The sequence below is a fragment of the Nothoprocta perdicaria genome, unplaced genomic scaffold (genome assembly GCF_003342845.1).
Source record: "Nothoprocta perdicaria isolate Ctin4 unplaced genomic scaffold, notPer1 scaffold_72, whole genome shotgun sequence".
Lineage (NCBI taxonomy): Eukaryota > Metazoa > Chordata > Aves > Tinamiformes > Tinamidae > Nothoprocta > Nothoprocta perdicaria.
This window is the reverse complement of record NW_020455999.1, coordinates 2,988,318-3,015,718: the sequence shown is the minus strand read 5'-3', so window position 1 is coordinate 3,015,718 and position 27,401 is coordinate 2,988,318. Positions and strand designations below refer to the sequence as shown.

The window sequence follows — 27,401 nt, the reverse complement described above, 5'->3', positions numbered from 1 at the left end:
TGTGCTGGTGGATCAAGGCCAGATTGCTCTCATCTTTGTGTTTCCTAATTCCTCCTATAGCCTTCGCCCTGCAAACAGGAACAAAGATCTCCCCTGTCTGGTTATACGAGCTGTGGAAAGGAGCTGTTAATTACTTAGCGTGTCACTTCTGAAGGTGACAGCATGTTGGGAAGCAAAGCAGCCTCTTGCACGACCACTAACCCATCTCTTCCTCTTCCTCCCTCCTCCTCGCAGCGCACGGATGCTAAGTTCACGGACCCTGGTGAATGCACACCAGAAATTCAGTAGTCAGGGTTCTGGAGAGCAGCCATCAGGAGATCTCCCTATGATCAGGCCTGGTTTCTGTGGAAAATGAGACCCGGGCAGGATGGCAGGCACAGGTGCCGGTTTCCTTCAGGGATGTTGCACAGCAGCTGTTGTCCTTCACCCCATGAGAGCAGGGCCAGGAGTCGACCTAGGACAGGGAATGCGACCCTACAGGGTTCCCAGCATTCCTGCACAGATATTTGCATATAACCAATTAAACAATATTTATTTTTTAAAATTGAATCCTGGATTAGCACTGGCAAGTTCGATAACTGTAGCAGGGGCGGGAGGCTGGCATGGATGTTGGAGCGATCCTAACATGCTCCCTCCTCCACAGATGAGCTAGCCACACACAGTGGCACTACAGCATAGCAGCAGACCTAGAAACACTGAACTCTCGACTTCATGCAAAACTTCATCACCTGTAAACTTGCCTGGTAGAAGAGTCGGTTCACATCCAGATCCTGTGAATCTTATGTGGCAATAACTGCACGGTCCTGGTGCAGGCCCAACAAATAAAACACTGTAGAAGCATAATAAAATGACCATATACATACATGAAGATATATAATATACATTTACATATTTAGGTATATGCAGATACCAGATATAAACAGCTAAACTGMAAAGTCAAGGGTCCTACAGCCCAGAATGCCAGTCTCCTGGTCTTAGCAGATAGTCACAGTRTTTCCCTCATGCCTGTAATCTTCAAAGAGTTGTGCAGATTGTGGGGAGAGACAGAGAGAAGGAAGGACAGTAGTCTGTGGTAAACTGCTTATTAACCTTTTCTCAATTACAGGAAAAACAATCAATGACCCAGTCATAGACCTGAGAAGTAGCAAAGGCATCAGGTTAGTGCTCCCAGCACTCTTGCTGTGCAGCATGAAGCTCGCAAGGTGATTTGCTCCCCTGAGCTGCAATCAGACACGATGATTCAACCCCAGCAGCTTCAGAGCCCTGGGGTCCATGCAGGGCAGAGTGGGGACTCTGCAAGCAAAGGCTGCACAGTACAGCTTGTGTCACAYGCTCATTTCCCTTTCTTAGCTGACAGAAGATCGAGTACACTTGTGCTCTGAGATGGGTCCTGTATAAATATCCCCAGGAAATAAATAAATGCCAGTACATTTGTGCATTTCCCTCAGATATTCTTCTCCCCAGATGCTGTGTTGACAGTACTTACCAAGAAGCAGGCATTTCATTCTGGCTCACTGTTCTGCTGGAGGGAGACAAGATGCTCCTAAAGCAGAGAAAAAGAGGGTAGCAATTCAATTACCAGAATATTAATCTGTTTACTTATAGATACACGTACACACAAACCTGTGCAGAAAACTGCAAGCTAATTTATTCTCACTCTCTAATTGAAGGGGTTAGTTGAAGCCTGAAATCTTACTCAAGACAAGGGCTGTGAGAGAGAGGGGAGGGAGTTTAGGACTGGGGTTTTAATTGTCATCCAGACAGGGTGTTGAGACCAGATATCTGTTATGAGGAATAAATAAAAGGGAACTGTCTCACTGATTTGGTTTTCCAGCAATTCTAGCCACCGGCCATTTGGCTATGACTGTCTTGAGTTCCCATAGGACTTTCTAGATGACAAATAAAATGTCCCCAGCCCCAGGACAAGTGCCAGCCCACTGTGGCATAAACAGGAATGAAGGTCTTCAGAGACTGAACAACTGTGACTAAGTACCAGGCTTGAAGGTTGCTCTTCTGAGAAGCGAGGTGGGTTGATAACCCCAACCACCCTGAACCAGCAACACTGTTCTAGACAAGAGAGACAAATAAATGCAGAGTTAAGTACACAACAGCCCTTGGCTGCGTTTACCTGTAAAGTCACGAAAATCTTGAGGTCTTCAAATACCTTTAAAACCACCATGAACTGAATAGGTATTTCTGAGCACCACAAGGGGGTGGGAAGTCAGACTGCTATTCCATATGTTGTTTCTTTATGTCTTAGGAAAACCTGTTCACCTCTACATGCCTTGGTGACCCATTTATAGAATAAGAGTGCTCATCTGTCTTTACACGGGTTATGAATTTAATTATTGAAATGTGGAAGAATCTCCTAGCTTCTCTTGAGCAGAGGCACTCACAGGTCCAGAAGCAGGATTTGCATATGAAAGGAGCTATGTTCCTGTGCCAGATCAGCCACTGCTGATTCAATTCAGCACAAAGTCCTTAACCTGGAAACTTGACAGCGACTGTGGACAGATGAGGCTGTCTCAAGCTGACAGCCCTGACTTCCGCTTGGCTTTGAGTCTGCGCATGGGCCCCAGCCAGCAAAAGTCCCAGCCAGGGAGGCTCTCCTGGCACCAGCTCCCTGCACTCGGTCACAAAAGACCTTGTGCTGCACATGGCCTCCTGCAGCCCCCTCCCTGGAGCCCATCCCTGGGCAGACATGAAATCACCACCCAACCAGGTTCTTGCACCAGCTCTGAGAACAGACCTGAGCTCAAACTCTCACGGCTGCCTGGAGGAAACACTTGGATGCTGACCCCCACTCTTCCTCAGTCATAATCTTGCTGTCTTTGCAGAGGGATCCATGTGTTTTGTCTAGTGCTAATGAGCTGGCCTGTGTTATCTCTAATGTCATTTTTAAATTACATTAACCCCAGACTGTGGGTGTGTGTTTGCATGGAGATAGTAATACGCTGGGAAGGAGGGTGCCTTGGGCACACAGATGAAACCTGCAAAGCTTCTCTGTTGGCCTTGGCTGCTGTGCTGACTGGCACCACCCCAGGGGAGAGTATGCCCATGCATCACAAATTTGCTTTTCGGTTCCCCTTCCACCCACCCCTGAGTTGGGTTCGCTGCCAACTCAGCTTCAGTATAAATCAAAGGGAAATATTCTCTCCCTCCTGTGTTTTTTTTTTTTTTCCTTTCCTGAACAGATTGGATGTCATTATGTGCATCTGAGCTTGCTGAGGCTGGGTTGGGGGCAGGAGGAATGAGGGAAAGAAGAGATAGAAAAAATGCTTACAGTCCATTAAAGGGGGAAAACAGCCTCCAGCTACAAGTAACCAGCACTTTAAACACACTCTGATTTACTAGGGAAACCCAGAGAGCTTTAATATTTAAAAATAAGAGAGGCGGTGATGAAAAACCCCCGAGGGGCGAGGATGTAAAGCTCAGTGCTGAAGCCAAAAGCAGGGCATGATGGAGGAGCTGAATGTCAGGACACCTGTCCCGAGTATTGGGACGTTCAGGTGGGAATTCACAGGCCATGAGCAGCCCTACAGGCAGACATCAGTCTGCAAACAGCCTGCCATGAACAACCTTACCAGGGGGAGGAAAGAAGAGAAGGGTGGGAGGAAGGCGGGGAAGAGGGACAGACAGAGAAAGAGGGGAATAGAGAGAGGAAAAGGGAAGAAGAGGGAAGGGGGAAGAAGGGAAAGGAGAGAAAGGGAGCAAGAAGGGAAGAAAGGAAGGAGAAAGGCAGGGGCAAGAAAGAGGAAGGGAGGAAGAGGGGAGCAGAGAAGGGGAGGGGGAGGGAAGGGAGTGGGAGCCAAATGCATGGCATTCAAAATAAGCATCTTTCAAAGGCTTTGGCTGGGATGCAGATTTGCAGAAGCTCTGGCCCCATAATTCCCTGGCACACAAAGCTGGCTCGAGGCATCCACGTGCCCAAAAAGGGCTTGCAGAATAAAGAGCAGATAAAAAGAAAAAAAAAAAAAACAACTATCCTATGAATTAGAAATGAAGGCAAGGGAAACAGCTGTACCTCCAACTGCAGGCAACCTCACTGGGAAGCTGTGCCATGGAGAGGCAGGACCACGGCCAGGAATGCTCCACTAACAGGCTCTGACAGCCTTAGCTCTGAGGGAGAACCCTTCCCCTACCTATATTAAAGAGGAGGTAATTACCCAGCTCTCCTGCCAGCTATATTTTAATCCTGAACTAAATTACTTTGAACACTGTTATAAACTTTTATGTCACAGCATATTCTAAAATCTCAACTGACACTACTGTGCCTGGTACTGTACATGCACTCAAATATCAAAATGTCACTGAGCACCATCTTCTCCAACACATTCCAAGCCACAACCAGCACCACAATGAAGTCATGCAGGTATTTAGGCAGCACGTCGCTTCACTCTGATGTCACACTGGACATCAGAGGATCAAAGTCTGCTCAGTTTTTAGAAAAGAAAATGACAAAGAATAATAAACCCACATGGGAATAAAAGACAAAAGTAGTCATTAAAAAAATTGCTTGTGAATTGGTTGGGTTTTTTTTTATTAAAGATAATTCCAGAGGGATTTCAGAAAATCATTCCCAATTGCAGTTCTTGTTTATTCTGCAGAGAATGGAAATGGTCTCACTTTAAAAGAGGGCTCAACTCCTTCAGAAAATGACCATACATGTACACAGCAAAGCACATTGCAATTCTATCCCGGGGCATTAAAAATAGCCAGAGRGCATGTACCACCAAGCAACAATAATTTGCTGCTACTAAAATAGTTTACAGTATTTAAAAAAAGCTTAATCTAGAGATAGTTCTCTTGGCAGCACAAATCTTGCTGGTGCCAAGAGAAAAATAATTTGCATCCCTGGTGTCAATGGTAATACTACCATGTTGCTTCAGCTCTCCAGGAGATGCAGCCAGCTCAGCACTGCTTTCAGAAAGAAAATCTCTGAAAATAATATGGAGAAAAAGAATTGACATTGTAATTGCTGCAGTAATGAATCTGACGTCAGCAGGTGATGAATCATTCGTTATCCCAAGCATGTATCTAATGAAACATAATGCAGGTGCTTGTTTCTTTGGACTTTATTTTAATTTCAAGCTAAAAAGCTTGTTAAAAGCTTTCAAAGGGTTAAGTTTTCAAGGGTATGGTTGCCTTGGTACTATGCTTTCAGTTGTGATCAGCAATACCCAACAAAAACAGTACTTAAGTGGATTTTTTTAAAGTATTCCCCACTGTCAATGTGTAATTAATTAGCCTCTCCTCCCCCCTCAGCTGAACCGAGATTCACATAATCAGACCCTTGGGGACCCTCCTCTTTTCCTCCTATCAAAGTCAGACAGTGACTAGGAACTGAATTATTCATTCCGCTGTAGGTGTAACATATCCATTTAAATGATTTAAAGTTTAAGGAGTCTTGCTGCTGTTCAAGCAACAAAGAAAGTTTTAAATGTAGAATCCAACAAGAATTTGGAAGGTTCTTTTTTCTTAAACCACTTGTTTGATTACATGGGGAGCCCCCTTTTTTGTCCACGGAACCTACCTGAGTGAAAGAGGAGACCTTGCAGGGGAATGGTACAAACAAAAGCACCCGTCACTCATTAAGGTTATATCACGATTATAAGCACTAATTAAAGCTTTTGTTCCAATATGTCTAGCAGAATATCTTTGCAGGGAAAGTTAATTGTATGCACTTTGCTGAAAATACATTGTAAGTTAATTCCATATCCACAATCATAGAAAATCATATCTAGCTACCTATTTGGTCCTCATTACCCATTGTATCAAAGAATCTCATGCTAAGAATTATGCACAGCCAGTCAAGGAACAAATTAACCATAATTAACAACAATTTGTAGCACTTCAGATTAGATCTCAAAGTGCTTCAAAGAAAGACTTAGAACACTATTTTTTGTCATCTAAGGCAATTCTATCACTCCTGTTTCAAATCTGGGGATCTGAAGTGCTGAATTGCAGGAATCTGGTCAAGTTTCTCCTTGGCCTGTAGAGCATCCTGGCCATGCACCAGTTGTGCGCTTTGTCCGCGCCCAGCTCTCCTTCCTTCCTGCTTCTGCCCCCTTACACATGCTGGTTCCCATACAAAGAATGGTCACAGGGCTGGGCCAGATGGGAGATCACCTGGCTAAAACCCTACTGATCGCTAGGGCTTCAAATTTTGTTAGCCATTCCCTATTATATAGTATTTCCCTTGAAGATGCAGTTGCTTGAATGCCACCAGAGAATCTCAACCTACAAGTCATAATTACATTACGTAAGATTTTGAAGTCCAGATTCGTGCTTTTATTGAAAATAATTATTAATAATATATGRCTTGTCACAGCAAACAATACCAAAACAAAACAAAAACCAAATGCACTCTGAATCCTGAAATATCTGAAAGCATTTTAAGGAAAGTTTGAAAAAAATAGGCCACAGGATTCGTCCCCTAACTCCAGTGTACAGAACCCACTGTTTGCAGGCTCAGGCATTACACCRGCCTACGCAGCGAGGCCATGTAGAGGTAGGAGCAGAAGAAGCAGCAGCCCTCATCAAATGTGCCATGCTGATGACTTGAGCTGCTTTAAACTGAGCACTTCTGAAGGTTACCTAGCCTGGATCATTGTGGTAGAGAACAAGGGTTGCTTAAAACGACTCCATTCCCTCCATCGCGGAGAAACGCAGGAGTGGCGCGGTGCAGCACCACAGCCGCGGGAAGGGAAGGGAAGGGAAGGGAAGGGAAGGGAAGGGAAGGGAAGGGATTTCTGCTCACATATCCAGCACTATTCAGTGTTGTTGGGAAAGCTGGGAAATCTCTCCTCCTGTCTTTGAGATTCGATGCTGCAATTGGCTCTACCCACACAAGCCTGATTGTGGAATCAAGCCTCTTATTTCTATGAATCCTTTTTGATCTACATTTGAGTGGCATCATCATCATATTGATTAGAAGTCCTACTTGCTTAGAGCTGAGTTTCCCTGATAGTTGTCTCTGTATGAGATGCTCCATCAAAGGATTGTCATAACAGACTGTTTGCCAATTTGAAAGCCAACAGTTTGTCTGGTGTAAGTGTTAAAAATGTTGTCTTGGCAGGTTTTTTCTTTTTTTTTTTTTTGCCTTGAGTGATTTTGATTTTTTCCCCCCTTCTCTATTTGCTTCTACGTATGTCAAGCCAAACTGGATCATCATATTGATTAGAAGTCCTACTTGCTTAGAGCTGAGTTTCCCTGATAGTTGTCTCTGTATGAGATGCTCCATCAAAGGATTGTCATAACAGACTGTTTGCCAATTTGAAAGCCAACAGTTTGTCTGGTGTAAGTGTTAAAAATGTTGTCTTGGCAGGTTTTTTCTTTTTTTTTTTTTTTGCCTTGAGTGATTTGATTTTTTCCCCCCCTCTCTATTTGCTTCTACAGTATGTCAAGCAAACTGGATCATTTTAGTAATCAAACCTGCTTTTTTTCTTTCACTTCAAAAAAGAAAAAACCCAACACTTAATCTCTGAACTCTAAAAGCAATTTTATGTGACAGTACACATTTAACTATGTATATAGAGTGATTAAAGCCCCTGCTCATAAAGGAAAAGCAATTCCTCACAGTCATCTGCAAGCTTTGAGTATCTCAGCATCCAGAAGAAGGCATCTATATATGAAAAAAGGCAGCTTATGCCCCCTCCATATGAGATGACAGTTTCAATAGTACAAATCAGGAGCACCTCTACTAAAGTCATAGCGATTTAAAACTCACGTGAGTGAAAGAATTCAGCCCTTCAGAGAATATGCAAACGGGTATGAAACATTAACAAAGAGGATTCTCTCCACCTCCTGGGAGCACTGCCCGGGCAGCTCCAGCACTAAGTGGCTGGCAGCGAGCTCGACAGCTCTGTGTATGTGCATATATGTGATGGGCGTGGGTAGAAATGACCCGAGTATCTCACAGAAATTCTATTTTCAAGCTTTGAGCCTGGTTCATGAAAGAAGGTGCCTCAGCTCTATGAAGTGCACGCTCTCCTTGCCCCTTCCTAGGCTGCACTTTCCCGCTGGGCAGAACTCATGCTCAGTGGTGACGGTGTCATTCTTTTTACCGTGGGCTCCATGTGTGCTATTTCTTTTTAAATGATTCATGACTCCCACTTCTCACTTCATCTGCCTTTGTTTTCCTCTGCAATGCAATGTGTCTGATACATCGCAAAACGTGCTGTGCTAATGCCAGCTCTGTGAATGGTTATACATTAATTTCAAGGTAAAAATGTCTGCGGGTACAGAGCAGGTATATAAAAGGACTCGAGAGGGTTCTGATTCCACTTCCTTAGCCTTGTAAAATCATGCAAAACGTCAATAAAACAGCCTCCCTGCTGAATCCCTTTTCCTTCAGTGTATACCTTTTCCTTCTCTATTACTAGGGGCCTTCTGAACTTATCTTTACCCTCTTAGTACTTCACCAGGTCCCTGCTGATTGTGACAGTAAAATCTGGATGTCAACCAGGGTTTTTCTTCATCAGTTTTCACACATCTTTACAAAGAATCAGCAGGCCTCTCTAATGATGGAAAAATTGATAGACGAATCAGAAAATACCTTGATTAAAACCTTTCAGCAGGCCAATGGAAGAACCAAGAATAAATTCCTTGTTTCCTTATTTTTAGTCCAGAGCTCCATGAATTGGACTGCCTCACACCGAGAAGGTTCTCAATGCCCAGCTTTATTTACATATTTCTGTTCAACTTGGGACTGTTCTCACATCTTTTATTTTCTCATTAATGCTGTTGTGAATCTTCTCCACTCACCCCCATTTCCTTTAGTACATTTGTTCTATGCCTATTTGTATGGAAAACAAGCAATTTTGGTTTCACCTCCTCATGAACACAACGAGAGAGAGAGAGAACACTATGTTACAGCATTGCCACTGCCTTAGCAACAGATTACAGCATCCATGCAAAGGGAATGGAGATGATGTGGGCAACAGGAGTACTCTCTACATCTCTGCAAAGATACAGCAGCCAAATCCTGCCTTTAATGATACTTTCTGCAACGCCCTTAGCTTCCAGAAAAACGAGCACAGAGTTTGCTCCTATCCCTCAGAAAAGACTAGGTGGAAAAGATGGTGAACAAGCAAATTGGCCTCATTCAAACAGAATATATACACACTCATATTTCAGCATTCAGTTAGGGAGGGAGTGTAAATAATTCACAATTCATTCAATAATTCCAAAACAGACAAAAAAGTTTGTTAGATGTTAGATGAGTTTAGATGTTTCATTAAGCTGTTTACCCATACTAGAGAACTAAGGCTGTTATCTAAAGATTTTGATATGAAAAAGAAAGAGCCTGCACTAATAGTTGATCTATATGACAGAAATATGGAAAGCTTATGGAAACAGTCTCATTGGTCTAGTTTTAATGAGAGTAAGTAAAGGTAGATATGGAAAGGGGTACACAGAATCTCTGTCACAAAAGCAAGAGTGAAAAAGACTCTGGGAAGAAAGTAAACTTGTGTGCATAAGGTCTTTTGAGAGAGTCTTTCTGGATTTAGTGCTTTCATTTGATAGCTCTGACACAACACACTGTCTCTACAACTGCATAATGAAAAAGTTAAAGGCTTTATGAAGTYGGGCCAATATCACACAACACTTCCTTTCCACATGACAGCCTGAAGATGCAGTAACTTTACCAAAKGCATAGAGCAGTGACAAAGTCAAAACTAAACTGTCACCTAAATCTCAGACTTTTACCCRGTCGGCTGCATTGGGCAGCTTTCTGCGAGTTAGACAATTGCAGCATGAAGCCTCACTTACAAATCCATCATGTAAGACGTGTCTTTTATAAAGTACCTACAATAGACTTCTATTCATAGGCTCCAAATGGCATTGTGCCTGCTCCCAAGGACACTGGGACTATCTCACAAGGAGATGGATGTCACATGCCTACGGATTTGCACGGGCAGCCTACATAACTCAGTAAGTGCCATCTTTCTGGAGGAAGTCCCTTTTCTGACGCATTGACACCACCTGTCTCTTTACACTTGATGACATCTGCTGGCATTTTTTTATGTGCCAAAGCATTAATATCAGAAAAGTGCAGGAAAGGAAGATACCAAGTTCCTGGGTACTGAGAGATGCTAAYGACTTCGATTGCACTGCATCAGGAAACCAGCAGGATCCTGTGGAAGCAAAACACAGAGGACAAGTCATGCACTTGTCTTCATGGTCTAAGGTGCCACTTAAAGAAATCTGAGCGTCAGGGGTAAAGAACGCTTCATCACGGGGAAGTGGGAWAGAAAAAGGTAAACCAAGTAACCTAGAACAAGAAAGAACCTAATGCCAGGATCAGGTAGCAGATGGGCAGTACAGAAATCCTCGAGTTGCCCCTAGGAGCAGTAAAGCAGACCAGCTTTCCTGACACTGCTCACTCAGCCATGAGCAGCCACCAAGAAGAGGCAGATGGTCACTCCATCTCCAAAACTGTTTGGTCCTTGGCCTCTGCTGGGAATATACATTGAAGTGCAAATTATCAGCAATTTCAATAATGGCTTTTGAGATACAGTCAGTCATTCATTTAGTAGTGTACCAAGGTCCTCATTTTACAAAGAATGCCAAAAGATGGCAAGCTACTAACAATTCTTGGACAGCATCCAAAATAAATAACTATGAAACCATGCCTATGCCTTTAAATATAAAATAAGAAAAAGAATAAGTAGGGCAAAGAGGAGCCATATAGTAGGCAAATAGTTAATGAACACACTAGGTATTAGCGTGTTCAGAGTCTCTTTTATTTTAATGAAGAAGCAGTTCAGACACCTCTAAAAAACCTCTAACCAGAGAAAATAACTTGAGCTTCAGGTATTGCTCTTGTAACTTTCCCTTCTTAAGCTTCCTCTGCATTTTCTGATAATCCATATTAAGGTTCGATTCCAGATCCTTTTAAGTTCACAGGAGTTTTTTAACTGATGTGGTTGATCTCTGTGAGCTCTGGTATGTAATGGCCTTGTAATTGGTGCGACTCAACTGCCATGCCAACTGCCTTCCCACTCCCATAAAACATCACAGAGCAGGGCTGATGATTTGCAATCAGGACAATCAGCAAGTAAGTAAGTTTGCACTTTCCCATTCTGGATTTTACAGATAAAGAGAAGAGTGCAGTTTCCAGTGTTGTCAATATGGTTCCTTTCAAAAGTCACTAAAGTTTGCAAAAAAATTAATGAAAGAATCTGAAACAGACCTCACATTCTGGYGCCACCTGTCAAGCCTGTACTCGTGTGAAACTGCTGAATAAGTCAACACTCCCCAGTTTTACTTTGACAGCAAGGCATATTGCAGCGTGCTGTACTTGGGGCTGCACCTTGAATCTCTCTGTGAACTGAAGCTGGTATAGAATGCGGCAGCCTGCTTATTAACTGGCTCCCAGCATGCCAAGATCTATGCTGACAGACTATTGATTTATATGTGGAGTTTAACAACTTGGTTTTGACCAATAGCACACAAAACAACTTCACATCCATTTGCTTGAGAGATCTGGTCTCTTCATATGCTGCAGCTACAGAGATGGGTACTCAGGGGTGAACATGTCTTAGAATGATTCATCCTCTTCCAAGCCCAAAGTAAAGGTCTCAGTTGTTCTGCTGGGCACGCTGCAGGCTCAGTGGGGTAGAGTTTTCCTTGTCAGCTATTAGAAAGTGCACAAAATGATGGCAGGAAGCAGTGTTGCTATGCTATGTCCCTTAGCCCTCACTCATTCTGCACTGCAGGGCTCAATTTCATGCAAATAAATATGAATTAACAGATAGAACATGACTTTATCAGTGTGAAGTATTTTAAAATACTGCTTTAACACAGGATTCTGTAACTTCTGCAAAGAAGCAGGGAGTACATTAATGACTTTACTCTTAGTAGCATTACTGTTAGAAGACGTTGAGACAAATGAGTAAACACTTGAGAATGCCACAGTACTTTTAAGTACGTAAACCTCCCAAGCACGTCCTGTGATAGTGACACATTGTCTTATAACGGGGCAGTAGCTTCCATTCCATGCTCTAAGTAGTGCACAATTTGACTACATGAAAAGTAGTTCCATCTCCCTCCCCATTCGTGCCTGCGGAATCTCAGTAGTAGAACGRCCTGGATTCTTCTTCGTAAAATTTTGAAGTTCAGTGCAAATACTGCAGGTGAAATACTGCAATCCATACTTGAGTATAAAATATTTAAAATATTTCTCAAACAACAATAGCAATAGACTTGTGAATCCCAAGAAATTGGTGCAAAATCCTTTATTTAGTAATTTCTATTTATTTTAATGTGCGTCCAACCTCTTTGCCCAGAAGTCTTCCTCCACAACGCACTATCGTAAAATATACCCAAAATTAACCTTCTGAATTATTCTTCTGAAAAGATGTATATATGAATCAGTAGGCACCCTTTTTCTTCCTCCTAAACAGCTACTTCCCGCATATACCCATAAAGAGAGGGGGGAAAAACACACGCATACATTTACGGGGGGGAAAAACGCACTGCAGATGGAAAAGAACAACAACAACTCTCACATTCTTTCCAGTCATTCCTGTGGGAGATATTTATCTATGGGAAAAGCTTTACAAACTCTAAGGAAAGGAAAAAATATATTTCCATAACATTTGGGAGGAAATGCATCTTAATGGAAAATAGCTAGAGACAAATAATAGCTGCTAGTGAGTTGAAGGAACTATATTCCCACTGACATGCAACAACAATAAAAGCTAATGCGAGTCATTTGTAGAAGGAAAAGTGAATAGCTGTGGCATATTTGCAAAGAATACATGGCAGTTTACCAAAGGCAAAGCTCCAAGGAATACCAGCTGGGATATGAGAAAGGAGCTATCAAAGGAGGAGGGAGGTATAACAGCATCATGGAATGGTTGGCACCATTTCCTTAAAGTGTTTCATGAAAAGAGACATAGCTGCTCAGAGACGGTAAATCAAGGTGTTGGTGTCACTCGCTRTAGCTCGTGGCAGATGGCCAAGGACTACACAAAATAGAAACGCATTAGTAAGTAAAATTTTCTGTGTGTGCATGTGCAATTTGTTTTTAGCATGTTTCAGGTTGACAAATTTACCAAAGTAATTAGTGAACTAAGTTTTATTAATAACCATTCTCCCATTTTAACAGAAAGCATTTCTTTAAAATACTATTAAAAAAAGTAATCTAAGTAGAACACATGCCATCTGTGGAAAAGTACATCCTCCTGGCTTTGCACTTCGACTTTATTGTCTCAAGACTAGGACAGCCTATTGTTTTGTGCCTCAGCCTTGCATCTTAGCAACATGCAGAGCTGAAAAGCTTAGTAAATATGAAGGTATCCAAAATGCCATAGTAACGTGCTATTTATCCTGATGCTTGCAAAGATTGATTTCCATGTTTGGATCTTTTYACCCGATGAAGCTGTCCTTGCAATTAAAACGTGTGTTCTAATTTAATAAACTTATTTCTGACTATTCAAAAGTATCACTCTTGGGTACTCACTTTGAAAGAAGGAGAATCAATTTGCATGGAAAGAACAACCACCAATGATACAAGTGAACATGGCTGAGGTCTAAAGCATAACAGTCCAGATCTGCGACAGGGAACAGACCTTTCCTGTGGCTGGGTATCAGCCACAGGATAGCTGCACCTATCAGCCTATACACCGAGGTGCTTTAGTCTGCATTCTCACTTGCAAATGAACTGTCTGCCATAAATAACAGAAGCAGCTCTTGTACTCCCACCTAAGTCCTTGGAAGCAAATTTGGCCAGATTTAGACCACCACCAGTAGAGCAAGGAGTCGGGAGTGCTAGTGTCGCTAGCCCCTGGCTTAAGTTTTCAGGGGAAAAAATCTCCAGTATCTCACTGTCATTCACTGCCCCATATCCGCTACAAGTTCCACCTTCATTACAGAGCAGACAGGAACCAGACCAGGGAGAGTAGCTACCAAAACTAAAACTATCAACACGTTCAAGTCCGCTCTAAGCCGCACTGAGTGTCTGTGATGATCAGGGTTTTATGCTCCATGACCTTAGTGCCTTGTTTTTCCACAGGTTCTTAAAGAATATCTTCCTACAGCACTAGGACTCTCCCTTTATTTAGGTTTCAAAACACTTTAAAAATGTGGCTCAAAGTTTGCAAMAAATAAGTTGAAAAAAATAAAAAGACCCTGTCTCCTACTTGTAATTACGGTGCAGCTCACTTTAATGTGATAATTAGTCTCCTGAAAACCATTCCTCAAGTTCATACTGTGATATAGCATGAAATAAATCTGAGCCAATCATACAGTTCTAATTCCAGTATGCTGCAGTCAACTGTTATGTTAATTCAATTAAAATGTGCTTTTCAGTGCAAATAGAAGTTACAGCAATGGGGGGATAAAAGAGGGGATAAATTCCACCAGTATTAATGGAAGCTGCATCCACAGCTCTCTCAATTACAGATACAAGATCTTTGTTCAAATTATTGACAAGGTTACCAGCTGGAACTTTACACTCAATTCAATTATTTTATATTGTACCTTCAGGCTCCATTCCAAAGTGACTCTTAAAGAATAATCAGACTTACTCAATAGGCAATCAAAATGAAACTGCTTTATGTAAGTACAAGGTTACAGCCTTGGTGCAGTTCTTAAGTTACATACTAATAATTTTCAGTGCTTTCAAATTTGTATTCTGAGCATCTGTGATGTACAGGCTCCAGTGACCAAGACAGAATTTCTGCACAATTCCTGCTTAATCCCTTCACTCTCTCCACCATATCCTGGATATCTAATAGAAGCTAATAGTGGAAATGAAGAAGAAATCAGCTGCCGTCATAAACAAGACTGGGTTGTGGTAAGGCTGTGTGTCATGCAGTTTCAAGCAGAAAAAAGAGAAAGCAATTGTGCAACGGGCAGTTCCTCCTCTCTGACGTGGTCCCAGAGTGCAGTTTATAACGTGACTCAATGCAATGAGTCTTCTCATAAAATGCTTTTGGAAAGAAGGCAGCTGATTCTAGCAGCGAAGGCTACACATTTAGTAATTCCACTACAGTGCTTTTTGAAAACCAAGAATATGTATGAAGAACATTTTAGCTAATTAGTGGCCTCTGTGTCCTCATCCTTGTTAACTCAATGGTCAACTCTCCAAGACAGAGCTTCTGCTGTTACAGTATTACTTCCCTGCTTGAGTGCAGACATCCATATACGTATTCTGCAGTGAATAATTCATATGAAAACAAAAGCAGAATATCCAAGTTTCATTTGAGAAACTGCACTCATCTTTTGAGGGGAATTTAGCACATACCCGAGATAAGAGAGAACTGCAAAGAACTGGAAAGAAATGCTCCTCTCAGTCTGTTCAGAAGTATTGATCTCTTAAGTTAGGTGGATACTTTATAAACCCCACACTAGTGGAGTGGCCACAGATCCTGAGGCACTCAGCAACTACCCCTATCAGTGTAAGGACCTACAGGCAGTCGCTTGAAATAAAGTATTTGAAAGAGGTACTSATAGAGGTTGCATGTGTTTTCCAGATATATTGCACTAATTGCTTAATACAGTATGCTGTCAYGCTCAGTCTCCAGCTGTGTAAAATGTGACATTTTTCCTATAATATTGGTAGGAATAATCACATGCTAATGTAATGAAATTATTAGTAAAGGTTCTGCCAAGCAAGCAGAACCTCATACACCTGCCAGCAGGCACCCACCCCAGAGAACAAATGCATTTTTCAGGCAGCGAGTTCTCACCTGGGAATCGGGCTGAGCTGCTCCTGGGCCTGCTCCTTCCTTGGGAAGGACCCAGGCTACAAGGCTGCCCAGGGAAAGGCTGCGGCTCCGCTGGGGTGTCCTCCAGCTGCTGCCAAGATGGCTCGTGCACCTCACACACCTCAGGGATGTCCTCAGGGGCTCAGCAGCCTCGGCTCTTCTGAGAGACCAGGACCGCTCCAGCCCCTGGCCAATGCATCCCACTATTTCAGCTTCACATATATATACGTGTGTGTGTGTGTGTGTATGTATATATATATATACACACACACACTTTTGAACCATCTTATGAATCAGGTCCTGTGTTTCRTGCTAGGCCTCTCGCCATGTGTCCTATTTAGTTTATACAAACCTCCAGGGCTGCCTTAAGCTGTTTTCTTAAAGTCCCATGGTTGGAAAATGAGTATACCAAAAAGACAGAGAGAGAAAGGAAAAGGAGAACGGAAATCCAAGCAAAAAAGTGAGTTTTCTTCTCTAAATGTTATTCAGCAGTGCTACTATGGCAATCCTGGCCCCTCACCTCAGGTGCTGGGATCAATAGGGGACTGTTTTTCCCCTTTTGATTGCGTAAACGAGGAAGCTGTTGGTTCACAGGGTACGGGAAAGACATATGTGCTTTATTAACCAGATTCCTTGTATTGTTTCAGCTTGTCGTTGCTGGCTGGGAACACGCAGCCTTGAGCTGTTCTCATTTTTAAAGTGCACTTTTTTCTGYCCCAGATTATTGCCAAGTGGAAATTTAAGTACACCATTACTTTTATGGGGGACTATTAAGAGTTATTAGATCCCATTAGAGCAGACTATGCTCTTAAAAAAAATCCTTTATTTCTGAACAATCATTTATGCTCATTCAAATTTGACAAAGTTTGTATCAATGTAAATAGTTAATTATAGCTTAGATCAGTGGGAGCACTTCTCAGTAGTTTTTAAAAAATGTTATATTAGCCTATCCTAAGAACTGTGTTTTACTTACATACCTTTGAAGCACTGTTGTGGATGGTAAGTGTAAGGAATGTTCTGGCGTGGGTGACATAAGCAGAGTTGGAGGAAGGTGATTAGAAACCAAATCCCAGCACAAACTGTACCTGAACTTGTACTATGTTCAGATGAAGTTCTTAGCTCATGGATACTAAAATATTAAATGGAATCTTTAAATCAGGAAGAGCTGCATCAGACTCTCTGTTATAGCAGGGCTATGACTTAGTAATATTGACAACAACAAATGCACAAGCACCCATGTCTGGTAACGGTGACATTTTCAAAGACAAGATGAGTGCCTGGATTAATCCCTGCTCCGATCCAAGTTCGCTTCATACCTACTCTATTCTTTACATCTTAGCTCCAGTTCTTCCAAATTTTTGCCCATTACTAGTCTGTCTCAAGTCATTGCCAAATATTAGGAAAGAAACCTGTCTTGAGGAGCGGAGTTCTACCTGCAGAGCTTATACTTTTCAAAAAACCTCTCAGAAAGAATAGTTGGTTTTACCACTCCCCTTACAGTGGTATTCACTGTAAGCTCAGAAGACSACACCAACTACAGGCTCCACGTGACTGAGCTGCACCGTATAATACATTCTGATATAACCCTTCCTGGAAAACGTGAAACATTCTTCTTTTGTTCTCCCCTCTCTTTCCCAGCCCTCTGCTCTCCTCCTCTCTTCCTTTTCCTTCCCTTTCACTTTTCCTCTTTCCCCTTCTCTTCCTCCTGTGAGGAGATGACTAAATGCTGCCACAATAGGGAGAAAACAAACAGGAAAAAAAGAAAGGGGCCTGAGAGAGGGCTGTAAAGCACAAGGCATAAATCTGCCAGCTTCTCTTGTCGCCGAGCTCTTCTGCAGCCAGCATATGCACAACAGCCCCTTCCGCGTGAGACTCTGGCCTGAAAGGCAGATCACGCTACTGCTCCAGCACATTACCGCAGCAGAGCATCGCTTGGCAAGATGATACAGGATAAACCTTCAGGAAAATGTTGAAGGAAACTGCTAAGCTAGGTGGTAAAGAGGAGGGAGGGAGGAAGGGGAGAAATAGAATGGCCTAAAATGCTGCTTATGTGAGAAATCAGGTTTAAAATGGATATAGTATTATCAAAGCATAAAATGAGTCCAGAATTAGAAGTATATGTTAAAATATATACATAAACATCTGGAAAACTACCTGTAAAGAGCTTGTGCAGGAAAGAATCCAGTTTCTAATTTTCCTCTCTTTTGAAAGATTGGCCTAATAAAATAATCATCCACACAAAAAGGTGAAGAACTGAATTCTTACATATGTTGCTTGGCTTTTTTCTTTTTCCTTACTATTATTTTGCTATACAGTCAAGCAGCTGTACTGCTCAACTTCATCCTTCCTAACTTGGTCCTTTCATGCTTGGCTTTGAAAACCTTTAGATTGTACCTAGGCTAGGAAAAAGGTATCTTAGTCACTGCAGTTCTTGATTGAACTTGTTCATCTAACAAAAGTAAATCCCTGAACATTGTTACAAACACATCTTAACAATTCTAGCACAATTTAACAGGTCAAATGAGAACTAGGTTAGGAAACAATACTCACACATTCAACTTTTTACCTGATTTAAGCCTTAAAAGGTTGTTACAGACAACAGAACAACAGCCTAAGGGCCTTTCTGAACCGAATCAAGGCAGAGCTCCTTCCACCTAGGTCCAGCCTGAAGGCCAGGAGAAGCTCAGCCTCAGGGGACAGCTCAGCCTCAAYGTGCCCACCTACCCTGGCCTCCCTTACGTAGGGCTCGGTCACTGCCTGACTGAAAAGCCACAGAGCAATCGTATTTTTCCAAGAGACTACAAAATACTACTGCTTACAGCGCAGATACCCACTTGACTTCTGTTCTGCTGGAATCCTAGTTGACCGAATTACTCTGTWCTTCCCACAATGTAGGAAAAAGTAATAGGATGAGCTTTTTTTCCACTGCTCATTTTCATTGTGAAATCCCCTTTCAGAAAAATAGACCAAGTAGATAATACATTGCTACTCTTTTGCCAAGAATTTTCCATTTCAAGYTTATCTCTTACTGTGTTTTGGCACTATTAAACTGTAAAAGGGTATGTTTAAAAAAGAACTGGGAAACTGTCTTCCTGGATTGTAGTTCTTGGCTGTCTTGTACAATAGGAAAGTTCTTTGATTCAAAAAAAAAAAAACCAATGTTTTGATAAAACTCCCAAATACCTGCTGTCACATGCAGAGAGATCAATGAACATACTTCAGCGGATTCCCAATTAGCTTTCTTCTGCCTTTCCATCTGATCCTGTGTGTAAGCATGACAAGAAAACTGATTTCTCCTCAAGAARTATCTAAAAATCATAAATATCAGACTGTTCAGGTAGATACAACACACAACAACAGAAACTGGAAGTGTTTCTAATATGATGCTGAAGCAGGCCCACAAGCAAGGTAAAGTATCTCCAAAATTTTGCAATTTAGATATTTAATGGATTTAAACTTCAATTTTTTAATCTTGAAAATTTCACCCTTCCTGACTCGTATGTGCGAGTTGGAAGGAACACCATCTGAACAGGTCTTTCCAACAGAAGTGGAAGCTCCTTGGAACTGGAACAAACCTTGGAATTATAGCGGGCCTTTTATTTTTTCCAGAGGAAGGAGAGGAATGGAAACGGAAAAACCTCAGTGAGAAAAAAAAACAGACAAAGCCCAAAATTCGGAGTTGAGGAAATGTGCAAAGGGAATCTAGATGAGACAGCCGTGCTGAGGGGCCCTAGCTCAGAGCTGACTTAGTCCTCTTTATTATATTTTATTTTGCCTTGATGAGTTATTAAATTAGCCTATTAAATCTTCAACTTTTGAGATGGAGCTGTCAGGGCAGCCCTGCGGCAGTTGCCCCGGGAACCCACACTGACCTTGCTGCTGCGAATGAGGCAGAGTCCTTTGTTCTTTTCTTTTTTTTTTCTCTACACATATACTAAGAAGTGGTTTACAGAGTCAAAAAATAATTTGTTATTTGTCCACTATATCTATGCTATATCTATATTATCTATATAGACAGTATCTACACTATCTATAGTTTAAAGCCAGATGAAGCTAGTAAAGTTAGTTCCTGAGCTTGGCCCTACAGTTTTGCTCTATAGTCTTACAGAAAATACCCTTCAATCATAGTAGAACAGAGATCAAAATATTAAATTCTCCAATCCACACATCATTAAAAAGCCACATGGAAATGGTGGATTCAATTCTATTTACAAGAGTCACAACAGCTTGCAACTATTTAGTGCCCTTCATCCCAAAGGATCTTAGTGATCTGCTCTGCAGATTAATTGTAGATAAGGACTTTATATAATGCCCCGAATCCCAAGTTACCCACAGGCAGCACTAACTGGACAGAGATTCCTTCTGCACTCTTTGCAGCACCTAACGGAACAGCCATGGTCAGGACTCCAGAATCCTCACAGGGACAGACTCAACACTGTTCTGTCTTCCTCACAGAAACCCTCGCCAAAGTTTATTATGAGTCACGAGAATCAATGATCCTACTATCTTTGTAAATGATGGGTCAAAAAATGGAGGGTCAAATGCACACTTCTATTTTTCATGATGATTACCCTTATTACAGCTTTCTTTAGGGAATCCTCCAAATATCTCCTTATCCCTTATTCAGTTTCTTTATGTCTCTAGCTTTGAGTCCTCAAGAGAACAGCCACACTTTCCCCTTTGTCATTTCCAACAAACATTAAGCGTGACCCACAAGCTCCATGTCTTCCTTCTACCAACAGCTTCAAAGTCCCTGCATCTACTTCCAGTGACACGTTCAGATCATACAACCAGCTACTTTTTGTGCCTGTTCAGGTAGAAATGCATTCTTGCAATATTCATTCTTCCTGACAAAGGTCAATTATTCCAACTTAGTCAAATAAAAGGAGAACTAATAGGAACTAGGAAGCTGGTTAGTGAACTGCTTTCTGTTCCCACCAGAGGCCATGCAGTGCAGGATGGATTCCAGGAAAGCTTTTTTTTTGGAAAATTAAGAGAGCGCCAATAAAGTCCATGAGCCTGGGCAAGTCAATAAACTGTCACAGTTGCCCAGAAGGAATTGGCTTGTCTTATATGAACTCACAGAGGTCCTGAAAAAAAACAGACTTTTAAAATGGCAGAGATTAATTCTCTGACTTCAAAGTAGAATTAATACAGAGAACTTGGCTAAGGTTTCCCATGCAAGTAGTTTCCCCCCAGGCAATGATTTCAAAATCTGCCTTGTTTTAAAGCTGGCATTTGCTGCAGCTGCAGACCTGGAGTATTTTTGATCCCCTTTGAGCGCTGGAACACTATCCAACAATTAAATCACAACCCAGAAACAATCAAACATCTGTTTGGAGGCAGGCTGCGCAGTGACTGACATTCTCCTGTCAGCATAAGCACTCTGGCTACTGAGTGATCCCTGTCTTTTGTACGTGTGTGCATGCATGTACTGTCCCTGTAAATGTGGTTGTTGCAGCATGCAGTAAGATTTTTGTATGTGATATATACTCTAAAGAGCATTTTTACTGAATTAYATGGATGTGCTAATAGAGGTCATTTGTACAAGTACTTTTGTTGATAGGAAAACATGCTCAAGTATCAGCTTAAGATTTGGTTATGTGGAAGTGGCTTTGTAGAAGCAAATGTATTTATTGATATGGGTCTGGAATAAGACATGTGTTTATGCAGTGCTATATGAATCAATGTATGTTCATGTACAGATATGTACATGTTTTCTTACATGGGCAAGAGCAGAATTACGTATGTAGATTTATGTATAGGTAAGTGTCAGGAAGCATGTGGCATGTAGAACTATGTGTTAAAGTGATAGCCATTTTAATGGAGATTTATTCTACACTTATCTTCTAATTTTGCTTTTGAATCAAAGAGTTCYCTGGACCAAAAGAGCTGATCGTCCTCACTCTAGGCTCAAGAAGGGAGATAGGAAACGGTTGAAAGAAGTTGACAATTGATTACAGGAGAGCTGCCAACTCTGGGTCTGATGTAATTTCAGCTCTTCTAAGTCTCCTGAAATCCTGCATACAAGAATTCTGTTGGGACTATGTGCATGGAATCAGAGAATGATTTGACTCCAGGGCTTTGGGAATAGAGATGGGCTGATGCTAGGGCTGTCTAGAGTACAAATTATTCTCTCTTCCTGAAAGTATTTGACTGATTCCAATGCAGGTAGCTGCTTCTGTCCTATTTTATTTATAGGCTTTAACCAGCCATGGGCTGTTAATGGCCAGGGTAAAGCAGCATGCCCTGTATGTAAACTGGCATTTCATTCCCCACAGGAACTCCCTCCCTGTAAGACTAGGAGCAGTTTACTTTCTTTGCAAAAAACAATTGCTCCCATTCCCAGCCAAATGGCAGCTTGGGTTGATTCTGTGAGTTCTCCTGGAGTCCCCAAGGTCTGGAGAAGGCTGCCTGCCAGTTGCAGGATCTTTCTAGCAAGAGCAGGGGCTAGTCCCAGCCTGCCTGCTTAAAAGCATCTGGGTTGAAGGGGACAGGACCTGGGCCACCCACTGGCTGAGCTTCCGGAGCATCCCCTGTCCAGGGCAACAGGAGCTTTTTGCTTCCGGCATTTCCCAAACAGCCGACTGCCGACCACTACGGGAGAGAGATTTGACAACGTTCTTATGACAGAGCTTAACTCATTGTTACGATCATCCATTTTTCTACTCTGATCCTGTTTTTCTTTTAAGCAGTTTAAGCTGAGTTTAAGCTAGAAAATAGCTTTGCCTCAGAAATGGTCAGAAGAGCTCAGAGGCTATGGTGTTTAGTGGCTGGAGCAGAATACAGAGAACCAGCATTTGCCTCCCATGTCTGCAGCCCAAATGCCATAGAACACGAATACCAGTTTACCTCTTTTTACTGTGTACACTCAAACTTCTCCATCTGCATATAGCTCTTAGAGTCATGAAAAATAAATTACATTTGCTACCAGCCATTTGCTTATAGAAAATCCTAATTTTTGCAAATATTCCCAGGCAACTCTGTTTACCATTCCTCTATCCATATTATATACACATAAGATTTTGCTTTCYAGCCAATAAACTGGATCAAAATCTAGCATGCATAAATAAATTCTTTTCCAAAAGCACTTGTGTAAATGAGCAGCTGCCTAGCAGAGAAGATAGGTGGAGGTTATTCAGATCTGGAAAGGTAAGTGGCATGCAAGGTGCAGGTGACAAAAGTCCCTCCCTGCAAGGGGACTGCGATGGGGGAAGAGGGGAATGTTCAAGCCCTCACATCTGCCACTCTAGTGCACAGCTGTGAGTTGTTGGGGGGAACCCATCACTGCTGGCCCAGCTGCCCGTCCATTCACTGTCACTCAGCACAAGTAACTATTTTACAGTCCCTGCTGAAGACAATAGGGCCTTTCAAGAACGAAATCAGATCTGGACTCTGATAGGGAGGCAGCTGTGCAACACATGAAAGCTTTTACTTGCTGTGTCTTCCTTGTCTCACAAGGTTCAGATTCAAAGAATCATCACGTAACATCCTCAGCCCCTTCTGAAAGGTCAATGTTGCAAAGAAGATTCTCAACTTCTATCATCCTGCAGAAAGTGCATAGCTCACTAGCGAGATAAAAGGATAGTTACATGAAAATAAGATATAAAAAGAAATCAAAAGGCCAAGAAAGATCATTAAATTTCACTGCTTTTTTGATCCCATGCCTTATAAACCCAAGAATCAATTCTTCCATCACAGATATTTAGACAACTGTAAGGTAGGAGGCCAGTTTTGATGGCACTGTTGCACCAAACCTCACCTTGTCTCAGCCTCTCCCAAATTTGCCAGGGCACCAGATACTCCCCTAACCTTGGAGGGAAGAGCCTCAATATTAGTGCCATACCACTAGAGCAACCTCTGCACTTTCCCTTGAAGACCATTTTCTCATCTAAGAATTCATGAGGTCCCACACAATTTTAGCTTCCTAATCATTCTAACATCAGGACACTGCTGCTGCTGCGCAGGAAGTTCACAGCAGCCACAGAATGGGTGACTTTCATTCCTAAGGGCGGGTCAGTGCTGCTGGATGACTATTTTTGCTGTATATCTTATGTTTTGAGCAGGTTCCTATTTTCTACTCTTCAGTAACACAGAAAAGCATATTGTTCATATAAACGCTACCTGCTCCAGTACAGGGCGCATCTTTGCAGTTACCTCATTATGACTTTGCTGATATCAGGTAAGAGTTTCCTACGGATAAAGGCAGCAGGTTCCTCCATTCATCCATTCATGTATTCAGTTCTGAACTCCGGGTTTCAATGCCATTTTCGACCCAAGGGAGGAGCTGTTGCACAGGATCCCATCGCTCCATTCCATCWCACTAGCATTGCCTTCCCTTCACTGTGTAATTGAATTGTTACCCCTGGATCAGATTTCTCCACATTGGAGAACTCCTTTTAATTTTTTTCCAAGCAAAAAGGAATTTTCATATTAAAATAATCTAGTGGTGCTTGAATATTATTTGAATCAGAGAATCACGTACTTGTTATGAGCAAATGTTTATTTGCTCATAAGGGCTGAATCAGAAAGACACATACTTGATAGCTTAGAGTGGACAACCTCACTATGACAAAAACAATTATGAAATGAAACAGTTTGGAAGAAATATCTTACAATAAAAATGAAAATAATATTTCAAAATATGTAAGAATATGTAAGAATTATTCATTGGGAAAACATTAACATTAAAGAATGATAATTTAGTTTAAATCACAGATAAATAGGAAGTAAAAATAATCACAGAAAAATTACAGAAAAACATACACAGAATAAGAGAAACTGACAGCAACAATTATACATTAGAACTGAAAAGTGTAGAGAATTGGTAAGAGAAATAAAAGGAAACAAGTAGAAAAATGAACAGCACCTGYTACCTAAAACWCAAAACCATGAGTTGCTCTRTAAGGTTGATGCAGGAAAAAAAACACCACGTTTTTGCTTGCATTCAAATCTAAGGTTATATATTTAGAAGCTAGAGATGAGCTCCAAATCCTCTATTTTCCCACTTCCAGTATCACTAGGGAATCTGAAGCAGGAATGAATAGAGGCAAATTATGCAACAGATCATATTAGAGGGTAACAGCCTTTTTTTCCCTGTTAAAATCCATATATCTATTAATTACTAGGCGGCTGCTAGCAAAGGTGAGGCTGCATCGTTACGGGGGAGCGAGATTAGCCACGAGCACAACCAGCACCACAGCTCAAGCGTGCAGCCCTCCCAAGCCCCTGCTTCCATCTTCAGCCTTTATCATTCAAAAGGCTACACTCAAATTTGCTGAGCTCCACTCTGATCTGGACCAGGCCTAACATATCTGAATGCTCTGAGCTAAAGCTACTACTTAAAGCCAATTTCAAGCACTAGTAGATGATTTAAAAATGCCTTTGGATGAAGACGAAACAGCTCAGATGGTGTGTGATAAGAAACAAAAAAGATATCTAAGCAAGCTGCTGAGAGTTAAGTACTTTAGCTTGGACTCTGCAGTGGCAAAGGAATTCCACCAGGGACTGTAGGAAACCCCTGGAAAACCATCTTGACTCTAAGATAGTAATTAACTTTGCATTTTATTTCTTTGACTTATATTTGACTAGTTCACAACAATAATTCATCTCTGTTCTTCTTGGATTCCATTTCTCAAACATCAGTGAAAATATAGTAGATAAGGTGGTTGCTTGATTTATGTGGGGAAGAATTGGAGAGTGATAAGGTTTAATAAGAAAATCATACTGGGATCTGAAATATCCTTCCACCAAACTGATTAAACACGATTTTTAGTTGATACAAAAAAAGCCAGGGCCCATTGCCCTAACTTGTTCTCATTTATCAGGGACATTGCTTTTAAGACTTGAAAGGATCATCTAATCTCCTGAAATGATTCAGACCATTGACACTAGATGCAGACTTGTCTTATTGACTTGCAAGAGATGAGATTTGGGCACTGGAATATCACCAAGAGGTTATAACAGCAAGGCCTAAAAACTTCATCAGGGATTGCAACAGAAGGAGAGAAGGCAAAATGTGAGAATGGAATTTTCAGGTTTGTAAAATAGAAACAAGCTTCTATTTCAAGAAACTTGTTTTAAAACAATTTCCTTGCAAGAGAGAAAACAGTTTATCTTAGAAGACCTGAATTTTTTTTCTTGCAAAATTCCAGAATTTCTGAAGCACATTAACTAAATGCATTTTTTAACCTAATTCAGGGAGGAAAACTGACCTTCCTGAGACCATGACATTACTTTGCATTGCTTGCAGTTCATTCCTTTGGGCTTGACTGCTATGTTAAATAAGCAAGGCATTGATCAGGTTTTAACACACCATCTTACGATTTTTCATTTTACTTTCAGCTTTTTGAAAGGTTTCCAAGAATACCAGGCAAGGAAAAGAAAATCTGCATCCCAAGGAAAAGATCCCTTTCCAAAACTGTTAATCTTTCCTTATGACATGTTTTGGAGTACAAACGTACCCAGAGGGGGTTTATTCAGCAATATGTTGTGTTCATGTAAGTGATCGAATTGGGGGTTTATTATAGTCGTACATATGTTAACAATAATTCAAACTTTTATTCACTCTGTTTCACCACCACAGCTGCTCTTGGTTTTCCTTATGGTCCCACCCGGTGACACTTGGAATACAAGCAGATACACATATGTATTACAGAGTGATGTGTTTTACATTGTTATTAGAGAACTAGGCTTCCCTTACCACACAATATTATCACAATAAACTCATGACTACATAGGAACTATCTAACTGTGACTACATTACATTTCATATATGCTGGAATCAGCAGAATTAGAATGCAGAGCTGGTTTCTACAAACTTTGGAGGATTTTTTTTGCATTACAGAGAAAGACAACTACAGAGTTTCTGGGTAATCCAGATTCATCCATTCGTAGGTCTATCCCACTGCAACACTTAATATAATCACTTAAGGAATTTTTATAACTGAAAATATGAATAAAAAGACTCATATATCACTATTAAGCTTCATAAACGATAAACGATAAATACTGATAAACGATCAGTATTTTCTGCAGATCTTATTACAGAAGACACATTGATAAACACTGAATAGAAAATAAACATCCATTACACTTCCCTTTTAAGTCCTTCCTCATGCCTTTTTTTGACCCTAACAAAACATTAGCAAACACAGTTAAYGGGACCTTTGCATGTATAAAGATGGAAACACATAGGAGATGGTTTAACTCAGCACACACATTGATAATACTAGCATACCTTCTAAAACTCTCCAAAAAAATCTGAAAAATAAAACAAGGCAAAGAACTAACAAAGAATTAAAATGATTTGAAGTCTGGAGAATATAATCTGCATTAAGGTAATTATCAGACCAAGGAAGCTATTTAATATATCAAAGAGAAGATTGACAGGTGACTTTAAATGAAGCATTTAAGTAACATGAAGTAACAGATTTAAGTTCAGCCCAGAAGATTTCAATTTTTGAAATATGCTGTTAGAACTGATACTGCTCAGCCTCCAGAAGCTGATACTTGTCCTCAGAGGSTGAATTATAGGCAGTTTCCTTCTCTAGAGTCTTTCCTGTGCTCAGTGAGGCCTGACAGGCTTGCTAGACCTTCCTCATGGTAAATAATTCAGGGGTCAACACTTGGCTGACAGCTCAGGCTTGCTAGTGTGTCCAGGCTGATGCTTTCACAGCCCTC

General features: G+C 41.3%; 1 long non-coding RNA gene across 1 annotated transcript in view; it reads right to left on the bottom strand.

The window, feature by feature from the left end:
- Positions 1-1,486: 1,486 nt before the first annotated feature.
- The window catches only part of LOC112957381, a 63,117-nt gene continuing 37,202 nt past the window's right edge, over positions 1,487-27,401 (bottom strand). The window contains exon 5 of the long non-coding RNA XR_003251217.1: positions 1,487-1,543. This is a non-coding gene — a long non-coding RNA (uncharacterized LOC112957381). The remainder of the gene's footprint in view (positions 1,544-27,401) is intronic.